The sequence below is a fragment of the Erinaceus europaeus genome, chromosome 17 (assembly GCF_950295315.1).
Source record: "Erinaceus europaeus chromosome 17, mEriEur2.1, whole genome shotgun sequence".
Lineage (NCBI taxonomy): Eukaryota > Metazoa > Chordata > Mammalia > Eulipotyphla > Erinaceidae > Erinaceus > Erinaceus europaeus.
Genome location: NC_080178.1, coordinates 54061137 through 54083746, shown reverse-complemented (window position 1 = coordinate 54083746; position 22610 = coordinate 54061137). Strand labels below are relative to the sequence as shown.

The 22610-nt window shown below is 45.3% G+C and overlaps 2 long non-coding RNA genes across 3 annotated transcripts in view; one reads left to right on the top strand and one right to left on the bottom strand.

The window, feature by feature from the left end:
* LOC107523674 (uncharacterized) overlaps positions 1-22610 on the top strand; it is a 591794-nt gene that overhangs the window by 191383 nt on the left and 377801 nt on the right. The gene's annotated exons all lie outside the window — the stretch shown is intronic.
* LOC132533877 (uncharacterized) lies at positions 8029-20361 on the bottom strand. Of its 2 annotated transcripts, none has more exons than XR_009545624.1 (3): positions 20301-20361; positions 12590-12696; positions 8029-9218 (listed from the first exon to the last, which is right to left on the bottom strand). It is a non-coding gene; the product is annotated as an uncharacterized LOC132533877 (long non-coding RNA). The 2 variants fall into 2 exon arrangements; XR_009545625.1 differs by lacking the exon at positions 8029-9218 and adding an exon at positions 9378-9546.

Here is a 22610-nt window from a genome sequence, read left to right as displayed (position 1 = left end):
TGTGAAGCAACTCTGTAGGTGTCTATTCTCTCTCCCTCTCTATCTCCCCTTTCCCTTTTAATTTCTCTCTGTCCTATTAAATAAAAAAATGGGGGGCAGGTGGTGGTGCGCCTGGTTGAGTGTACATGTTAATAACAGGCAAGAACCTGGGTTCAAGCCCCCAGCCCCCACTTGCAGGGGAAAACTTTACTAGTGGTGAAGCAGTTCTGCATGTGGCTCTATCTATCTCTCTCCCTTTCTATCACCCCCTTCCCTCTCGATTTCTGGCTGTCTCTATCCCATAAATAAATAAAGATAAAAAATTTTCAAAAAAGGAAAAATGGCTGCTAAGAGCCGTGGATTCATAGTGCCAGCACCAAAGCAATAAACAAACAAACAAACAAATAAATAAATATAAATCAAGGTTTGTGAAATTGCTCATTTGGATAGAGTCCTGCTTTGCCATGTGTAAATCATGACTCTGAGCCCCTGCTTTGAAGGAAGCTTCAGTGCTGTAGTCTCTTTCACTCTTTTCTGCCTATGTCTCTATCTTAAACAAACAAAAAAAAAATCAAATGTGGACAGGATATCAGTATATCTAATACCGAATGCACATGCTCTCAACTATCCAAGAAACAATTGGGAGCCAGGCTAAACAGAAATAGCAAATGCACTGAATTAAGGAAATCCTCTCCCCATTTTAAAATTTTTATTTATTTTCTATTTGTTATTGGCCACATTTTCCATCATGAGGCCCGATGACTTGTCTAATGGGAAAAGTTATGCTCAGCTGGGCTGTGTTTTCTGTGAGGTTGACTGATGGGACTGGTCTGGCACGCCCTGGCCAAGCTAGCTGACCACCACTCCATCCCTGGAGTGAGTGCCTCTGTTTGGAGCTGGAGATAAGCCCCCACTGAGCCCTGGCCTGGGAGCTGCTTGCAAGGCCAGATAAGGCATCTGAAACACAGGACATATCAGGGCCCTTGCAAGGGCTCAACTTGGGCTGTGCTTCCCTGCTGGGGAGCCCTGAGAGGAGGAGAAATGCCAAGTCCAGGGCGCCAGGTTGAGGCCCCCCTGGAGAGCAGAGGAGCAGGTCTGGCCCCTAGGGAATGCATGGATGGAGAGATCCAGGGTACCTGTGGCTAGGCTGGGAGGGGAAAGGCTCTTCAAGGCTAAGGAATCCCCTAAGGCTTGAGGGGTGTAGGGGAAGGGCATCTGAGGGAGCCTGAGTCCTTTGGAGCAGAAGAAGTCTCTGTCACTGCCCTTAGGGTGAGTTATGCAGGAAGGTCAGAGAGGAAGAAGGGAGGAAAGTCGGTTTAAATTGGAGGGCCTTCTCCTTTTCTCAAGTTGCCCCTTTCCTTTGTCCCACAGCCCACTGTCCTGGACTCCCTGAATCCATCATGTAGTTGTCTCAATTCTGCAGTCTGAAGAAATGATTGTGCGAATAACCAACAAGGCTTGGAAGAGAATACTAAGCTTCAGACAGACTATAGCCCTGGCTGACATTTTCCTGCTGAGACACTGCACAAAGGATCTAGCTAGGTTTTGCCTTGCCTCCTAACCCATGTAAATTGTGAAAAAAGAAATGCATGATGTTTAAAGTTAAAAAGAAAGAAAGAAAGAAAGAAAGAAAGAAAGAAAGAAAGAAAGAAAGAAAGAAAGTGGAGCAAGGGGAAATGGAGAGGGACAGGAAACGGAAGGGCACAGGGAGTGGGAAGGGCATAGGAAGTGGAGGGACACAGAATGGAGGGGCACCTGAAGTGGAAGGACAGAAGCATCCCTGTAGTTGGACCTCACTCACTGAGGAAGGACTGCCAGTCATATCATCCTGACACCTGCAGTAGGAATCACTTCTATCCAAGGGCCTGTAATGGGTGGGGCTGTCCAGTCAACTCTGGTGTGTGCAAAGTGGGTGTCCATGGGCACCCTGCTTTGCCTGTCTGGGGCCTGGGACAATGGTGGTAGTGCCAGCAGGGTCAACCAAACACCCTGTAGGAGACGGGCCATGAGGCCTGCTGCTGTCCTCAAAAGACAGAGAGGAAATTGTTGGTAAGGTAGATTGGGGCTGGAGAATGGGTAGGCCTGAACAAAGTAGGTGCAAGTAGAGTCCAGTCCTGGAAGGTCACCCACTTCCTTCCATATCTGGTCAGGTCCTGGATGGGTCAGTATGAGTGGAGTTGACATGGTGCCCGTGGTGCATCCCGTGAGTACCCATTCATTGGGGAAACTGACGATCCTTCCTAGCCGACTGAATCCACATGGATCCCAGTCACTTTCAAAGCCAGCAACAAGCAGCTCAACCTGACGCTGTTGACTGGCTACAGAAGAAGGGCAAACGCTAGAAGAAGAGGGCATGGGAATCATGCATCATCATGACAGGTCACTGTGGGTCTAATGCGTGTTTGAGCATGGATGGTTAACCCCCGGGAAGCTTGTCTATCAGTCTACTCTTGGCATGCCAGCCTTGTGGTCGAGCAAGATGGGCTGGAATACTCAAGGAATTCCTGCCAGCCTATCAGTCTCACTGCATCACCCCACCCCTCCTCCCTCTGGTGGGCTTCACCTTCTTTAAATTTCTATTTCCCTGTTCCTGCATCACCATCCATACCTTCTCATCGCCTTGCTCTCTTTTTCCTTATAAGGAGATATTGGTCTCATTGGCCAGCTTGGCTACTTCCCCTGCACAGCTAACCCTTTATAAACTTGTAACTGAAACAATAAAGTGTTCCATCCACTGCCACGGTACCCTGAGGGTTTGTTGTACCATCTGCTGCCACAGTACGCTGGAAGACTGCTCATTGAGCTCACCCCTGCCACTGCTGGCCTGAGATTCCCTGCTCTCCATCTGTCTCTGGTGGCCAACAGACCAGACGGTGAAGTGGGAGCCGGGCTGACCCATTCCCCCGAGGAACCCGACAGGTCACTTGTCAGAGCATGACCGTTACCACAGAGCCTGCTGAGAACTGCTCCTGTCAGGTCTGGGTAAATCCTGTCCATAGTGGATTTCATTGTTGTCCACATTGGCAATTAGACTTGCCACTTACAGCCCAGGAGTGGCAACAAAGAAAGCCTTGGAGGCATGTGGTCCTGAGTTCAACCCCAGCATTACATATGCAGAAAGATGCTCTGGTGTCCCTCCACCTTCTCTCTCTCTCCATCAATGATAATTAAATACATAAAGCTTACCCCACCCCCCATTTTTTAAGAAGATTAAATTATCTCATTGCTGCTTTCAGGCAAACAATGGAACAAAAATATTCTCCAAGAAAGTCCTTATCTCACTGACATTCCATCGGGATGACATTGTGTCAAATACCATGGAGTTCTTGCTGTGTGTTTTCTTGATGTAAAGCGAGGAACAGAGGCCAGACTGGGGGATGGGACATACACTTTGATTGAATTGCTACTATGTGCTTACCACACTGAGAAACACTTAGGAGAAAAATGGGGTGGGGGGCGGTGGAGGAGAAGCACATACATAGTCCCGAGCTGGCAAAATAGTTTTGGACAGTGCACTGCCCAGATTTGAACCTGGTCACTACTGCATTGGAGGAACCTTCAGTCCTGTGATCCCATTCTCTCTCACCCTCTCTCTCTCTGTGTCTCACACTTTCAATCTGAAACAAGTTAGCCTTCAGCAATGAATCCCTGGAAAGGATAAAAAATTCATTTCAGTGTGGTCCGGGAGGTGGCGCAGCGATAAGGCTTTGGACTCTCAAGCATGAGGTCCTAAGTTCGATCCCCAGTAGCACATGTGCCAGAGTGATGTCTGGTTCTTTCTCTCTCTTCCTATCTTTCTCATAAATAAATAAAATTTAAAAAAATTCATTTCAACTGGACTGAGAAGAGAATTTGAAGTGAGAAATCAATGCAGATTGAAAGTCATGTCTGCACCCCACCAATGTGTCCTGGAGCTCTGCTTCCCCAGAGACCCACCCTACTAGGGAAAGAGAGAGGCAGGCTGGAAGTATGGATCGACCAGTCAACGCCCATGTTCAGCGGGAAAGCAATTACAGAAGCCAGACCTTCAACCTTCTGCATCCCACAATGACCTTGGGTCCATGCTCCCACAGGGTTAAAGAACAGGAAAGCTATCAGGGGAGGGAATGGGATACAGAGTTCTGGTGGTGGGAATTGTGTGAAGTTGTACCCCTCTTATCCTATGGTTTAGTCAATGTTTCCTCTTTATAAATAAAAAGTTAAAAAAAAAAGATAAAAAAGTCATGTCTGCATTTAATGTTTAATTTTTATTTTGAACAGTTTTAATAATCATGCACACATACATAATGTAACACCTAACTCTATGTTTTAATTAACTATTAGAAATATTCACAACGTACTAGGAACATTGTGATTTCTTTTGTTGTTCTTGAGGATCAAATTCCTTACATAACATAGTGAGGCCATTGCTTAATTTTTATGTGTCAAACTTTTCATACAAGTTTTCAGAAACTCATTAAGTACAAAAATAGAACTGCCTGCAAAAAGTTATAATAGTCAGGCAAAATTTTAGCTGGAAACATTAGGCCCTTGGGCTAGAAAAAGAAACCTCTAGGTATTTTATTAGCTTTCTAGCAGACTTAACCAATTTTGTTACCCTAATGTAATTTTTTATAGAGATACAAAGCCAGAGAGAGAGAGAAAGAGACCACAGCACCAAGTCTTCTTTTTGTGCAGTGGAGGACTAGCTCGAACCTGGGTCAGGCACATGGCAAAGCAGCATACTATCCAGGCGAGCCATCTTGCCAGCCCATCCTCCTATAAGTTTAGGCTAACTTGGGTTTCTTGAAATAGTCTATCCTCTCTTCATAATCATGAATGTTAGGAAACCATGAGGTGTCCTGCCTGTGAATATTTTGGACTTGCTTTTTATTTTATTATATTATTATTATTATTATTATTACGATGGTCCCATGATTTCTATTATTATTATTATTATTATTATTATTATTATTACGATGGTCCCATGATTTCTAAACTGTGGGATTCTCCAGCCCTTACTTTGCTGCAGTTTCTGGGGTGGGTTGGAGATGACACCATCCTGGCTTTGAGGTTCCTGGCAGGACTCCTCCTCGCAGGATGTGGTGAAGACTGAGGTACTGCCAGGGGATCATGGCCAAGGTTTGGATCTTACTTCTGCAATAAATTTGTCTAGCAGAGCAGCAGGGGTGGGAGAGTAGAGGGTAGGAGGGTACAGGGAATTTTTCAAGTTCAACCCCTAGCAACATGTGCATGTGTCAGAGTGATGGTCTGGCTCTCTAGTTAGAAACTAGATAACAGATAAAAATTCTTACCCCTGGAATTTTTACCTCCTTCATTGTACCTGCCCAAATAAAATGAAAGCACTCAAGGAACAATTTCCAGAGGTGGTGGGAGAAAGGTCCAGTAAGGCTTTGGATGGGATTCCTTATTTATTTATTTGCTTATTTATTTATTCTCATCAGGGTTATTGCTCGGTCTTAGTGCCTACACCACTCTACCATTTTGTGTGGGCTTTTCTTTTTTATTTTCCCTTCCTTCCTTTTTATTTTTTAAAAATATTTATTTTATTTATTCCCTTTTGTTTTTTATTGTTGTAGCTATTATTGATGTCATTGTTGTTGCATAGGACAGAGAGAAATGGAGAGAGGAGGGGAAGACAGAGAGGGAAGAGAAAGATAGACACCTGAACTGCTTGTGAAGACACTGCTTGTGAAGCAACTCCCCTCAGGTGGGGAGCCAGGGGCTCGAACCGGGATCCTTATGCTGGTCCTTGAGCTTTGTGCCTTCCTTATTTTTTTAAAAAAAAGATTTACTTGTTTATCTATTTCATGCTTGATAATCCAACACCTTATCCACTGCACCACCACCAGCAGCGCGCACACACACACACACACACACACACACACATAGATGGAGAGAGAGAGACAGAAAGAGAGACACCTGCTTACTGCTCATAAAGCTTCCCCCTGCAGGTGGGGATGGGGTGAGGAGGGGCTTGGAACCAGGTCTTCGTGCATAGTAATGTATGTGCTCAACTGGGTGCGCCACTGCATGACATCTTGTATGGGATTCTTTCCACGGCTTAGTTATTACTTCTGTTTCCTTCAATCACATTCTAATGAGGCAAAGGGAAATCTGCCTCTGAAAGTTTCTTCTATACCCAGTAGAAATATTTATGGTGATGATGATAATCAAACATCCCCATTTACCAGGTTAGTGCCAACCTGAGCACTTAACATGTTATTTCCTGCCTGATAGGAATCATAATAATAACTAATATGAATCTTAAACTAAGAAGCATGTCTAAGGCATAGAATTGGGATTCAAACCCAGATTTGCAAGCCTTTTTTCATAATGCACAGCTGAATCAACTTTCATGCCTAGACCACTGTTATACACTTTTGCCCAAATGACCCTGATTCAAGGGACGTATGCACCCCTATATTTATAGCTGCATCATTCACAATAGCCAGAGTGGAAGCAGCTTATATGCCTATCAGTAGATGACTGGCTAAAGAAGTTATGGGATATGTATTTTGTGGAATACTATTCTGCAATCAAAAAAGATGATATTGTGTCCTTTGGGGCAAAATGAGTGGAACTGGAGGTGAAAGACAACTACTGGGTGGTTTCATTCATATGTGGAATCTAGAGATCAGATACACATGAACTTGGGGAAAAAACGGAACCAAGCAAACTGTTTCTAAGACTTGTGAGAACTATGGTGGTTATCTTTGGGATCGTAGGGACAAAGAACTTTGGTGGTGGATGTGATATGGAGCTATACACTGTAATCTTACAATCTTGTACCCTACTATTAATCACAAATTAAAAAAAATAAGAATCAGTTGGAGAAATAAAAAAAATTTAAAGAATCCCATGCCTAGGGCCAGTGAAATAGCCCACTTGGTCAGTGTGCTACTCTGCCACAGGCACAACACAGGTTTGAGAATGTTCCCCCACTGAATTGAAGGAAGATTTGGTGCTATGGTATCTCCGTTTATCCTATCCTATCCTATCCTATCCTATCCTATCCTATCCTATCCTATCCTATCCTATCCTATCCTATCCTATTCTGTTCCATCCTATCCTCTTCCTCCTTCTTTCCCTCTCTCTCTCTCTCTCTGCCTCAGTTTCTATCTAAAAAAATAAAACATAAATTTTATGCCTAAAAAAATTGCTTGATGGACTCAGTGTTAGAGTACAAGACTTGCATGCCTGAGGCCTCAGAGGTCACAGGCCAGAGGTCACAGGTTCAAATCCTGGTGCTGCATATGCCAGACTGAGCTGAGCAGTGCTTTGGTCACTTAGCATCTTATTTCACTCTGACAAGATCCTCTGTGTAGAGAAAATAAGAGGCCATGTTAATAGTGAGGTAGAGCAGACATAGCGAGGTGACAAAGCTTGTCTGCTGTCACAGGGAGTGCTGGATCAGCCTAGAGTCCAATTTCTGGCCATTGATGCCCTCTCCCCACATTCTGCTTTTCTCCCCCAACCCTACCCTCACCCCATGATGGGGTGACGTCATGTTTCGAGATCATGACTTTAAATCCTTCTGAAGTGAAGCACCCCTGCATCAAAAAGGACAGAAACAACAAGAATTGGTGAGGGCGTGGAGAGAAGGGAGCCCTTCCACACAGTTGGCAGGAGTAAAAATTGGTACAGGCCTTGTGGAAGATAGCCTGGAGATGCCTGGAAACATTAAAAATTAACTTACCACATGACCCATCAATTTCTCTCCTAGGCACCCAGCCAAAGAACTCATAAATGCCCATCTAAAAAGATCTCTGCACACCTATATTTATGGTCATGTTATTTGTAATAGCCAACATTTGGAAACAACCTAAGTGTCCAGCAACAAATGAGCAGTTAAAGTTGTGACAGTAGAATACTACACAGCTGTGAGGATTACGACATATTTTCCTTTGCTAAGATATGTATGAAACTAGAGGGCAACATGTTGAGCCAGATAGGAAGAAGGAGAATGGAGAATACTGGATCACCTCATTCACTGATGGGCTCTAAGAAAGAAAGTGAAGGCAATGCTGGGTGAATCCTCAGTGGACTGTGGTTATCACTGCAGATTTGGGGGCCCCAAAGGAAGAAGGGAGGAGCACTAAGGGGAGGGTGGAGATCTAAGTCCCTAAACTGGAGCAGGATGAAGGTGTGGTAGAGGGTGAAATATCCTTATCTTAGAGAGATATGAAAGTGTACCTTTGTAGCAACAATAATCCTGTAAATTAATCAGTAATTCCTCAATAAATTGATAGTGGAAGCACAGTAAATAAATAAATGAAAATAACAGCTTCCACTCAAAGAGAACCTGGAGAGCCCTCACACCCCTGGCTTCTCATTTCCTGTAGCATGAGGCTGAAACCTAGTTCCCTCACATTGGGGATCAAGGCCACTGTCACAGAGCCAGGAACCCAGAGAGCCTTGGTGAGAGCCTGGAAGACAGAAATCCCTCCACCTGACATTAAATCTTTAAATCCTTCCATGAGTCAGGCACCACAAGTTCACATCCCCACCACAAGCCCCAGCAGAAGTGCCAAGGCTGGCATCTGGCTACAGGTCTCTGGAGGGCATGGTCTTTCTCCAGTGGCTGCCTTTGGTGGCCATGCCAGGCAGGCTTCTCTGGATACCAGCTGATTTTCTCCTGATGACCTTCTTGGACCCCTTTTCCCCCTGCCCACCGTCAACTCCTCAGCTCCTGCACAGATGCTTCCCCTTGCCAAGATGATCTCCCTTCATCACATAAACATGTCAATGACTTCTCTTGGCAAATCCACACTGTGTCATCTCAGGTCTCTAGCAAATTCCAGTCAACTCCTTAGCCAGGCTTATCTGCTTACCAGCAGAGTTCTTCAAACTTAGATACAGGTAGACGCCAGACTCTAATTTCAAATCTCTGTTGGCTGACACCTGGGGTGAGTTCTGTCTTCTATGTCCAGCTGGCTGGCTTCTGTGCCCTTGCCTTAAAAACAAAGACTCCCCCACCAACACCCCCCAGTCATTTTACATTCCTCACACTCAGGCCAGTGGAATTTATAGCTTGCTGACTCAGCCTAGCCTGAAATGACAAGCAGAAGGAAAGTGAGGTGGCAAAATAGCTTACTTGGATGGTTTGCTGCTTTGCCATGTGCGTGACCCAGGTTCAAGCCCAGCCCTCACCTCATTAGAGGGAGCTTTGGTGCTGTGGTCTCTAGTGGCTAAGGAGCAGGAAGGCAGAGGGGCATCTCTGCATGATTTACATGTTCCTGAAAGAAGAGGCAGACAATACATCTCATGAGGGTCTTATTGTGGGTCCCAGGCCTCCCTTACCCCAACCCTTCACCCCTAGGCCAGAAGCCAAAGATACTTGTCTCTACTTTGGGGATAGAACAGGAGTTGCCCTGTTGAAATGGTGAGGCAGAAAGGAAAGATATACTGTGGGCCCTGAAAATTATCTTTATCTAGAGTTCTACTTCCAGCAATGACACAGCTCAAGTTTTTTAATATATTTATTTGGGGCCGGGCAATAGCACAACTAATAAAGCTCACAAGTTACCATGTTTGAGGATCTGGGTTCAAATCCCTGCTTCCAACCTGAAAGGGGAAAGATTGTTGAGTGGTGAAGCAGTGCTGCAAGTGTCTCCCTTTCCTCTCTCTCTCTCTCTCTCTCTCTCTCTCTCTCTCACTTTCCTTCTCTATGTCTCAACCTCTATCAAAAAGAAAGTGAAAAGGGGGGAGCTGGGTGGTGGTGCAGCACTTCAAAGACCGGAATAAGGATCCCGGTTCAAGCCCCCGGCTCCCCACCAGCAGGGGGTTTGCTTCACAAGTGGTGAAAAAGGTCTGCAGGCATCTGTCTTTCTCTCCTCTGTCTTCCCCTCCTCTCTCCATTTCTTTCTGTCCTATCCAATAACAATGACAGCAATAACAAGAACAATAATGACAACAACAACAATAAACAAGGGCAACAAAAGTGAAGAAATAGCCTCTAGGAACACTGGACTTATAGCGCAGGTACAGAGCCCCAGCAATAACCCTGGAGGCAAAAAAAAAAAGTGAAAAGGGGGAAAAAAAAAAAGAGGCTCTTGAGAATGGTGGAGCCATGCAGGCACCAAGCCCCCACCATAAAAAAAGTGGAGGCAAAAAAAAAAAGTGAAAAGGGGGGGAAAAAAAAAGAGGCTCTTGAGAATGGTGGAGCCATGCAGGCACCAAGCCCCCACCATAAAACATTTGACAAAACCAAAAAAAAGAAGCAAAACCAAAAAACAATATTTCTAGCTGCCCAGTAGGTGGCACAGTAAAGAAAGTATTGGACTCTCAAGCATGAAGTCTGGAGTTTGCTACCCAGAATCGCATGTTCCCTCTCCCTCCTCCACCCCCCTATAACAAATAATGTTTAATTTTTTGTTTCACAAGATTTATTTAGAAACAGTCCAGAAATGTTCCCTCAGCCTGATAGCCCATGAGAAATCAAAGCCCTGCCCTTTAGCCATTTTGCATGTAGGGGAAAGAGCTTTATTTTGTAAGCTTGTGCAATCTGACAGCAAGGATTTTCTTCCCTCAAAGTGTCCTAGACTCTTCTCCCTAATGGTGCCTTTTATATTGAAGAGAAGTTGGGGGAGCCTGATAGAAAGGGGTGCTGGTCACTGGCCACTTCCATCAGGAACATCATCATAAGCCCTCTTGCGGGCCTCTCTGGGACCTTGCCCTCACTATAAAGTACCAGTGGTAGGATGGGGAGGCAGGCGATAGTGCAGGAGGTTAAGCGCACATGGTACAAAGCACAAAGACTGGTGTAAGGATCCTGGTTTGAGCCCCTAGCTCCCTACCTGCAGGGGGGTCTCCTGACAGGTAGTGAAGCAGGTCTGCAGTGCAGGTGTCTGTCTTTCTCCCCCTCTCTGTCTTCTCCTCCTCTCTCCATTTCTCTTTGTCCTAAAAAAAATAAAAATAAAGATAAAAAAGTACCAGTAGTAGGGACTGCCTCCTCTCTGAAAGGAGGCTGGGTCATCCTACATGACCACTAGAAGAAGGTTCATTCTGAATTAAGTGCAGCCTCAAATGTTCCCAGCTGTGACCATTAATTGCAAACTCAGATTGACAGGGACCTAGAGGTCCACGCAGACCCCTGTGCTAAATATGAATGTATATAGGCCCGGGGTCAAGTTGATGGGCTAAACAGTTAATTCTATTTATATCTTTTCCTTGAGTTTGGTAGCTACTTTCTGCCCTAATCCAGCTTTATAGCCCTACTCTCAACTCTGACACCATCTTCCCAGACAATAGTTCTAGTCCACCTGCATGTTAGCTATAAAGATCAAGCAAAAACTGCTAAAGTCATAGGCCCGCCCCTAGGAACATACCTAAAATAGACTTCCTAGCTTCTATCCAGACTACGATCCCCATTCTCATCTGCTCTATTTCTACTTAGTAGTTCCTGTTCAGTAAACATTTAAAAATTTTTATTTGTTTATTTATTCCCTTTTGTGGCCCTTGTTTTATTTATTCCCCCTTTTGTTGTAGTTATTATTGTTGTTGTTATCATTAAACATTTTTGTCCTGCTTTAGATCTCACCCCTTTCAGCCATCAAGTTGTAGATGCTACTAGAATTTCATCCTGACTTCTCTGGGCAGATGACCTCACCAATGTGTTGAGAAGCTTCAGCTCAGCAGAACCCAACCCTAATAGGGAAAGACAGAAACAGGCTAGGAGTATGATAAACCTGCCAATGTACATGTCCAGTGGAGAAGAAATTATAGAAGCCAGAACCCCCACCTTCTGCAACCCATAAAGAAATTTGATCCATATTCCCACAAGGGGAGAAATGTTTGGGGAAGATGACCTAGAAGCTATGAACTACAACTTCATCAGGACCCAGAGAAAAAAAGAGTAAAAAAAAGGAAGGACATTTGGAAATAATAACAGGTGTAGACATGACTAAGAAAGGAAGATAACGGGAGTTGGATGGTAGCACAGCGGGTTAAGCACACATGGCGCGAAGCGCAAGGACCTGCATAAGGATCCTGGTTTGAGCCCCCGGCTCCCCACCTGCAGGCAAATTGCTATCTGTGACTTTATCTTTCACTCCCCCTCTCTGTCTTCCCCTCCTCTCTCCATTTTTCTCTGTCCTATCCAACAATGATGACATCAATAACAACAACAATAAAACAAGGGCAACAAAAAGAAAATAAATAAAAAATTTAAAAAGTGTTGAGATTATAAAAAAAAAAAGAAAGGAAGATTAGGCAGGAGCATAGAAAAAAAATGGACACACACACACACACATATGTCATCCCATATCTGTGACCTTGAGAAAACTATTGCAATTTCCAATGGAGGGAATGGGGACACAGAATTCTGGTGGTAGGAACGCTGCAGAATTATATCCCCTATTATTTCATAATTTTGTAAATCAATATTGTCACTAATTTCAAAAAGGGGAAAAAAGGTTGCTGGGGTAGTGTGGCATTGGGGAGAAGGAGTTGTCTGAAATTCACCAAGCACCTCCTGTGAGCTAATGCTAAGTCCTCCCTTGATGTTGTTTTGTGGGGAAGACTGGCTTGGCAAGCTCACAAGGCCTGCCCAGTGCTGCATGGTGGGAGGGGCAGGGATTAGCTGAAGCCTGACACACTGCAGACATACCTGGTGAAGCTGGGGGACCCTCCCTCCTTTCCCCGGACTCTTCTCGTCACCACAAAGATGCACATAAGCACACAATCCACTGACATCCTTGAAGAGTCCCAGTGTCTCTATCATTTAAGAAAAAAAATATATATATATAGTGTGTATTTTTGTTTTCTTTCTTGATAGAGTGCACACATCCCCTCCCCCAGTCCCTTGCAGAGAGGAAGCATCATAATCAGTTGAACAGCACTGCAGGTGCTTCTCTCTATTTCTTCCTCTATCGAAAAGAAAGAAAAAGAAAGGGGGAAAGTGCCTATACTACTCCAGGAGCAATGGAGTAGTATAGGCACCGAGCCCCAGTGATAACCCTGGTGGCAATTAATAAGCCACTTAATTAACTAATTAATCAATCTTAAAAAAAAGGCAGGAGACTGAATGATGGAACACACCTTCTTCACCACTTGCAAAGCATTCCCCTTGCAGGTGGGGACTGGGGGCTCGAATCAGGGTCCTTGTGCACTGTAACATGTGCACTCAACCAGGTGCACATGTTACAGTGTACAAGGACCCAGGTTCGAATGTTTGAGTAATGCTTGAGTGCACACATTACAGTGCACTGGGTTCTGGGTTCCCCAGCCCCCACCTGCAGGTTGTCCCAGAGTGATGAAGCCCAGCAATGAAAGATAAATGAAAACAAACAAATATATATATACATATAGATACACATATCTATATGTATATATGTGCATAGCAAAAATAGTGAAGGTTGAGGAGAACAGTGAAATAATTCAAAGTGGGTGAGAAAGAAAAGCAGGAAGCAGAAAGAGGTGAGTTGGAGAGGGCTGGGTGGCAGTGCACCAGGTTAAATGCACATAGTGCAAGCTTAAGGATCCTGGTTCTAGCCCCTGGCTCCCCACATATAGGGGGTTACTTCACAAGAGTTGAAGCAAGTCTGTATTTGTCTTTCTCTCTCCTTCTCTGTCTTATCTTTTTCTCTGTCCTATCCAACAATAACAACAACAATAACAGCAAAAACAACAATGGAGGAAAGATGGCCAGCAGGAGCAATGAATTTGTGGTGCCCCAGCAATAACTCTGGAGGCAAAAAAAAAAAAAAAACTGAAAAGGAGAGTCCTCAAAACCCCAGTGTTTGCAATAGAATCAGCTGTGGTCGGGAAAGGAAAGGTTAACCAGGACCCAGAACTTACTGTCACCTAGTACAAGATCCAGCCTGTGGGAGCCATTGTGTACACTTCACCTTCCACTTTGGAAGGCTATCAAAGTAAGCTGTCCTCCGCCCTTCCTGTGGACCAGGCTTAAACCACACCTCCAGCCCCAGCCTGAACACAAGACACTGCATCCACAGGTATTGAAGGGAGTGGGGTAGGGGGACATAAGATTGGTTCTTCAGGGGCAGGGTGGTGGTGCACCTGGTTGAGTGCACATGTTACAGTGCACAAGGACCCAGGTTCGAGCCCCCAGTCCCCACCTGCAAGGGGAATGCTTTTCAAGTGGTGAAGAAGTATTACAGGTGTCTCTGTTTATCCCTCTCTATCACCCCTTCCCTCTCAATTTCTGGATGTTTATATCCAGTAAATAAAATAAAGATAATAAAAAATAAAAAAAAAAGATTGGTTCTGCAAAGACTTTCATGTCTGAGATTCTGAGGTCCAAGGCTCAGTCCCCATCACCACCATAAGCCAGAGCTGAGTAGTGCTCTTGTTAATAAAAATAAAATAAAACAACCGTTAAGGACTAGAGAAATGGTGTACTTGAGTAGTGTGCTTCTTTGCCTTTTCCCCTCTCTATTTCCCCCTCTCTTCTTAATTTCTCTCTGTCCCATCAAAACAAAGTAGAAAAAAAAAACAAAAAACGGCCACCACCATTAAGTGGTAGGTTTGTAGTAACAGCACCGAGCCCCAGCAATAACCCTGGTGACAATTTAAAAAAAGGAGGGGAGAGTCGGGCGGTAATTCAGCAGGTTAAGTGTAGGTGGTGCAAAGTGCAAGGATGGGCATAAGGGTCCCAGTTCAAGCCCCCAGCTTCCCGTCTGCAGGGGAGTCATTTCACAAGTGGTGAAGCTGGTCTGCAGGTGTCTTTCTCTCCCCGTCTTCCCCTCCTCTCTCCATTTCCCTCTGTCCTATCCAACAACAACAACATCAGTAACAACAATAATAACTACAACAACAAAACAAGGACAACAAAAGGGAATAAATAAATACATATTTTAAAAAAGAATACATATGTAAAAATTTTTTTAAAAAAGGAAGATGCAATCCCACTTTCCACTCCCCTCCCCAACAATCCAGTATAAACTTGAAAATGCACAGTGAGGATATGGAAACCCTGGAGAGAACTGTGGCATCCGGATGTTGGGCAGAGCACTCCTGGAGTCAGCCTGCTGCCATCAGGGAGCAGGGTTCACACTCGCTGCAGAGGCAGCAGCCTTGACTTTTTATCCTGTTATTCAGATATTTCCTAATGTTCCTCGACCTTTCGCCACTCAAGGGACCTTGAAGGAAAAAGGATGCCGGTCTCCACTCTTTCTTCCTTCCTTTGGCCAATGAATAGATGTTTTCTTTCCAGAGTTCCGTGCCACCCCCACCCCCAACCCCATCACCCTGATCTTTTTTCCACACAGAAGCACTCCCCTATAAGAAAGAGGTCAGATAGCAAAGAAGAAAGGACATACTTGGATTTGGATTTAATGTAAGTTCCTTTGCACCCCCCCCCCCACAGGAGCGGAATTGACATTTGGGTAAATGCCACCTGGTGCATTAGAACTAGAAGTGAAGGGGAGCGGGGGCGGGGCGGGAGGTGTTTCTGGCGTCGCCTATTGGTCAGGCCCAGTATTGCACTGCATTGTCTCTAACAGGAGCTTGAGTTTGCTTATGTGACCACTTGAACTCTTTAACTTCAGGCATAGTCACTAAAGAGGGTAGGACTATTCCATGATATGGCATTTATCTGGGTTTACTCAGCCAGAGACCAGTGGCTACGGTGCAAAAGGCACCCCCCCACCTTTGGGTGCACCCCATTCTGAGATGACATTTCTGCTGGGGTGGGGGTGGGGGGTTGAGTGACCGGCTCAGCACTGACCAGCCCAGCCCTTCTACAGCATATTGGCCCAGGCACTGGGAACGCAGAACTGAGGGCTCAGAGACTTGGTCATGAGATAAAATACACCCTGCGAATACCATTGTGGGGGCTACGTGGGGGGTTACCCTGTAGCGTGCATATGTTCCCATGTACTCACTGCCTTTCCATTCATACAGGGAAAACACCACAGCCCTTAAGTTTCCCCTGGTGTAATAGCACTTCCCATGAAGTGCCAGGGCTCAAGCTTCAGGCACATTTCTACTTGGTGAGTCATCTCTCACTGTTTTTTGCTTATTGAACTTATTGCCCGAATCACCCAGCCGTTTATGTTGGAGACTTTAATAGTCATCACCCACCCTGTTCAACGTTTGACGTCTCGTCATCCAATCTGGTCTCCTACGCCTACACTGAACTTCTCTGTCCCAGACTCTTGGAAACAGAGTTGGCAGTCAGCTGAGGTGAAGAACAAACACCTCATCACAGACCCCTGCAAGCGTCAACCTGGCTTTGACCTAGCACATTATGATTGGGCCCTCCTCAATCGCTATCGAACAGGCCATGGCCGGTGCACAGCTATGTTCCATTGCTGGGGAGCCAGAGACGACCCGAACTGCCCCTGCGGCTACAGACTATGACCCACATAGTCAACGACTGCCACCTCTCCAGATTCAAAGGAGGTCTCGAAACTTTACATCAGGCTCAACCTGACACTGTTGACTGGCTACGGAAGAAGGGCAAACACTAGAAGAAGAAGAAGAAGAAGAATTGTGTACCCAGGGAGGGAAAAGGGTACTGTTTCTTGAAGATGTTCACGGAGACTGCCCTCCCCCCACCAACAACTTCACAGAAAGTGGAGCAATGCTGCATGTCTCTCTCTTGCTCTTTCTGGAAAGATGAAAGTGGTTTATTTTTATTATACTTACCTATTGGATAGAGACAGCCAGAAATTGAGAGAGTAGGGGGAAGACAGAGAGGAGGAGGAAGAGGAGAGAGAGAGAGATACCTGCAACACTGGTTCACCATTCGCAGAGCTTTCACCTGCTGGTGGGGACTAGGGGCTCGAATCCAGGTCCTTGCACATTGTAACATATGTGCTCAACCAGGTGTACCACCTTGCCTGATTCTTTATTTCTTTTCTTTCTTTTTCTTTCTTTTTTTTTTTTTTTGCCTCCAGGGTTCACTGGAGCTTGGTGCCAGCACTACAAATCCACTGCTTCTGAAGGCTGTCCCCCCTTTCCATTTTATTTGATAAGACAGAGAGAAATTGAGAGTGAAGGGGGAGTTAGGGAGAGAGAAAGATAGAAACCTACAGACCTGCTTCACTGCTTATGAAGCATCCTCCACAGGTGGGGAGTAGGGGCTCAAACCTAGGTCCTTGTGCTAGTCCTTAACTGGCAACCGGTCCCCAGCTCTCTTTGTTTTTCTCCCACCCTCAGTTAAAACAAAAATTTAAAAAATAGTCACCACTTGGAATGATGGCATCATCATATAAGGACCGAGCCCTGGAGACTACCCCAACAGAGGAAACAAAATAAGACACTATAAAATTAAACACAATAAAATTAAACATTACTTAGTGTCAAACATCAGATGGACTAGATGCAACTTCAAACTCCATGCACCCCCTCCCTGACCATCACAGATGAAGACCTCTGAGGCAGCAGCAGCTGGCAGGACCCACCAGACAATATAGCACCTGCTCAGATGTCCCTAAGTTAGGAACTGTACTGCCAGCAAAACAAAGTTCCCAAGCCAAAGAGCTACTGTTATAGGAGCTCTAGCTGCTAAGTTAGGCCTTGTTGCTTGAGATGAAATCGATTGCTTCCTCGTGGGCTGGCTAGCCCAGAAGAAAGACTTTCTGAGCCAAGACTTCCTTTTACTTGCAAGATCGAAGTGGGCATTACAGTGAAGAGCTAGATTTCCCTTAGGAGGGCTGGTGAAATAGCTCACCTGGGTACCACACTGCTTTTCTATGTATGCAACCTAAGTCGGACCCTAGCCTCTGGCACAGTGAAGAAGCTTTGATGCTGTGCTCTTTTATACTTTCTCTGCCACTCTGTCTCTCTTTAACGAAAGAAAGCAAGAAAGGAAAGGAAAAGGGAGGGGAGGGGGGAGGGGAGGGAAGCTTTTAAGAACAAGAAATCTGGGGGGCCGGGCGATAGTGCAGTGGGTTAAGCGCAGATGGTGCGAAGTGCAAGGATTGACCTAAGGATCCTGGTTCAAGCCCCCGGCTCCCCACCTGCAGGGGGGTCACTTCATAAGCAGTGAAGCAGGTTTGCAGGTGTCTGTCTTTCTCTCCTCTCTCCATTTCTGTCTCTGTCTTCCCCTCCTCTCTCCATTTCTCTCTGTCCTATCCAACAAGTGCAAGAAAAGGGAGGGGGGAATGGCCTCCAGGACCAGTGGATTCATGGTACAGACACTGAGACCCAGTGATAACTCTGGAGACAAAAAAAAAAAAAAAATCTGGGCCAGGCAGGGACATAACTTGACTGTGTACATTACAGTACACAAGGATACAGATTCAAGCCCCTACTCCCCATGTGCAGACTTTTCCTTTGAGCACCTCCTCCCATTCCACACTGCACCTCCAAACACACACACACACACAACTACCTCTCAGCAGGATCCTCCTCTGACTCCCCCTTTTCTGCTTTATGACTTGAAGGGAAGTTCCTCTAGTAAGAAGAGGCAACAAACCATGGATATCTGTCCTGCAGTTCTTTTTGACCTTTTAAAATCTTGTTTAGCACTGAGGACTGTAGTATTTTGTCCTTCTAAGCAACTTCATTTTGTTCTATAAATAAATAAATAAATAAAAAGATAACCAATTCATAGATTTATTTTATGTATTAATGAAGCAGGGGAGAGAGAGAGAGCCAGTGAATCACTCAGGCATATGCAGTGCCAGAGACCAACACCAGGGACACTCATGCTTTGCAAGTCTGGTGTTCTACACACTGCACCACCTCCTATGCATGGTTTTGTTTTGTTTTTACTAACCAAGTGAGTTATCTTACCCTCCTCAAAAGTATTTTTATTTTTTAAAAATATTTATTTATTCCCTTTTGCTGCCCTCATTGTTTTATTGTTGTAGTTATTATTGATGTCGTCGTTGTTGGATAGAAAGAAATGGAGAGAGGAGGGGAAGTCAGAGAGGGGGAGAGAAAGACAGACACCTGCAGACCTGCTTCACCTCTTGTGAAACAACTCCCCTGCAGGTGGGAAGCTGAGGGTTTGAACCAGGATCCTCACGCCGGTCAAAAGTCTTTTTCTTAAACCATACCCCTTTGTCTTCTTTGGGAAGTGAAATGAAGCCCTGGGTGTGGATTCCTGAAGTCAAAACAGACAACAGAGTACAGTCACAGTTGGGAAGCCTACAGTATCACCCCATTCTTGCAACTGAGAAGCAAGCAAGTATTAAGGGAGATTCAGGTAGCAGTTCAGGCCCCTGGGGGTCCCTCAGGGTGGGACAAAAGAGTGACCCCTGGTGTCTGACCTGCTCTGGAGCACAGTGCTCACTGGGAAGACTCAGGAATTGGTTTTTAGCTGGTTAACTTTATGTGAATTAAGGAGCAGGCAGGAAACTACGGGCTCATGAAAGACTCTACCATTCATTTAAAATATTTATTTACTGGGGCCCGAGTGTTTGTGTACCTGGTTAAGTGCACACATTAAAGTGTGCAAGGACCCAGGTTCAAGCCCCTGGTCCCCACCTGCAGAGGGAAAACTTCATGAGTTATGAAGTAGGGCTGCAGGTGTCCCTCTCCTTCCCTCTCTTTATCTCCCCTCCCCCTCTCAATTTCTCCTTGTCTCCATCTAATAATAAAAATAAACAAACAAAAATATTTATTTACTTATTAGAGAGAGAAACAGAGGGAGACATAGCAAACCAGAGCATCACTCTGGCACATGTAATGCTGGGGACTGAACTTAGAACCTCATGCATGACTGACCAATGCTTTATCTACCGTGCTACCTTCCAGGCCTCAGTATTTATTTATTTATTTATTTATTTATTTATTTATTTATTTATTTATTTATTATAGAGAATCAGACCATCGCCTTGGCACTTGTGATGCAAGGGGTCAAACTTTGGACCTCATGCTTGAATGCCCCCTGCTTCATCCAGTGTGCCAACTCCTGGGGCTGCTCCCCTTGCAGTTCTAATCCCCAGTGTGTTCACGTAAATCTGATTGCATTTGGCATATGGAAGACATATACAGAAGCAGTGAGGGCAACTGAGGCTGACTGCACAAAGCACAGGCTGTGGGTTCGGGAAACAGAAAGAAGTAGGTATTGGTATTCAACAAACAGGGCTATCTGGTAGACCAGATGACGACAGCCCTTCACTCTCAAACATAATATCCAGTTAGGAGAATGAGGGTTTTAGCAGGTGAGTGAGTAAACATCTGAGCACCTGGCTAGTCAGGGAGGAGGACTGGTAGGAAGTGATGCAGGGCTGAGGAGGGATAGAAAGAAGGGCAAGGTAAGGCCTCTCAGGAAGGGGCAGCTGTGGGAAGGGTGGCAGTGATACTTGGATACTTAAGCAGCTTCCTCTTGCACATTGCTGGCAGCATCCAGGCCAGGGGAAGTGTAGAGTCCTCTGAAATCTTCAGCTGAAAAAGCTTACCCACTCAGCATGGCCTCTCTGGCACATTGGCTGGATGCTCAGAGCACCAGAACACGTTTCCTGCAAAAAAAGGGAAAATTTCAGAGTCTTTTACTAGATTTATTTATTTGCCACCAGGGTTACCTATGGAGCTTGGTGCCTGCTCAATTCCACTGTTCCTGGTGACTTTTTTTTTAACCAGAGCACTAATCAGCTCTGGCTTTTGGTGGTGTAAAGAATGAACCTGGGACTTCAGAGCCTTAGGCATGAGAGTCTCTTTGCATAACCATTATGCTATCTACCCCTGCCTATATATATAGGGAGAGAGACTGAGAAATAGTAAGATAGGGAAAGAGAGACAGAGAGGAGAAACACCTTCAGTGCCTCTCCACTGCTCATGAAGTTCCCCCTGCAGGTGGGGACTGGGGCTTGTATTCAGGTCCTCTTGCAGGGTAGCATGTACATTCTACAGGGTGTGCCACTATTTGGTTGCTACAGGGCCTTTTACAGCATGATTTTTCAAGTCCTCTAATGTCACCTCCCCTCCACTGGCTAGAGCAGTCAGACTATCTCAGAGTCACCAAGCTAGCACAGAAACCCCGCCCTGCAGTAGGGAGCAAGCTGAGGAATCTGAGGCTATGTTTGTGTAGTCTAGCTCATGCTTCACCACACCAGGAGGCTAGTTCGTCCTTTGGCCATTGTTCAGTATCATTTCCATTCCTGTTCACGCCTGTATGAATCAACAAAGGAGCCAGCCTCTGAGAATATTATTACAGGTGTCTTGCTTTCCACACCACTGCTGGGCTCATGGAAGCTTAATGTACCCCTAAGAGTTAGACCTCACATGTCAGTGAGCCTACAAACCTATCAGTTACAGGTAACCCACTGAAGGGTAACTCCTTGGCTTGAGGTCTCCTGAGGCCCATCCCCTACCCTTAACCCCACCATGCCATGACTCCTTGGTTTCAAGAAGAGCTGTGGCTCAGTGGTTAAACACCAGGAGCAAAGTGTGTTTGCATTGTCTTTTGCCTCCAGGAAAGGTTCTGGGCTGTCTGTTAAACTATCACAGTCAGCAAATCAGAATGCCTACATAACAACTTATTAGGCTGAACATAAGGAAAAACTGGCCTTTCATTTTAACTTAATTTTATCTTATTTTGCAGAGCACTGCTCAGCTCTGGCTGATGGTAGTGCTGGGGACTGAACCTGCGAATTTAGAGCCTCAGACATGGAAATATTTTTTCTTTTACATACCCACTATGCTATCTCCCCCACTGGTCTTTGTCTCTTGAGCTCTGTGCTCACTCAGCTTTTCTCTGCTGGTCAGTGGTGAGATGGATCAGACAGTTAGCTGGTTCAGCTGCTTAAAGTTGTTTAACCTCTTAGGACCTGCAATTCATCCACTTTGCACAAGACTCACACTCCCTTCCAACTCACCCAGTGCACATAATTTTGTTTCATAACTACTGAGAACTTGGGTGCCAGGGAAAATACAGACTATTAACAAACTGCTGGAGTATGACTGTCCCTCTCCATTTTGGGTTTATTTTTGGATAGAGACAGAGAAATTGAGGGGGAGGAGGAGATCAAAAGTGAGGGAGGGGAGGGAGAGAGGCAGGAAGAGACACCTGCACTGCTTCATGGCTTGTAAACCACCCCCACCTCCCCTCCACCCCCTGGCAGATGGGGACTTGAACCCAAGTTCTTGGACCACTGTAACATGTGCTGTACCAGGTGTGCCACTGTCTGCTACTCCCATCCCTGCTGCTCTGCAGTAAATCCCTCAAGACTTAATGGTATTTTTATTTCCTGTGAATATTTCTTGTTCCCTGAAAAATCAAACAGGACACTAAGGGATCATGTCCTTGCATTTTCTGTCCAGGCAGCTGACTCTTTGTGAGTTGGAAATGTTCTGTCCTAACTCAAAGAAGCTGGTTCCTTCATGAGGGGCTGACCTAAGTCTTCTTGGGAGCTACTGAATATGGACTAGTTGGATGGTTTCATGAGAGAAAGAAAGAAAGAAAGGGAAGCAGCAGGCCCCCAGGGGTTGAACTGGTTAGCCCAAGGGCTGCAAGTGAGAGAGGTTTCCTTTAGGAAGGGAAAATGTTGAAGGTTCTTACCCCACTGCCATCCCGTGCCACCCCACCAGATGGTGGTTTTTAATCCCAATGGCTTTTTTCAACTGCAATCTTTAATTTAGGAATCACTGTGAGAATCTATTAGTGCCAGAAGCAGAAGGTTGAAAAATGAACACATCACAGAAGTAAGCTAGAATTAGATTCAGAGGGATCACATGTGTCTGATGGCCCAAGGAAGATGAGTTCATTGCAG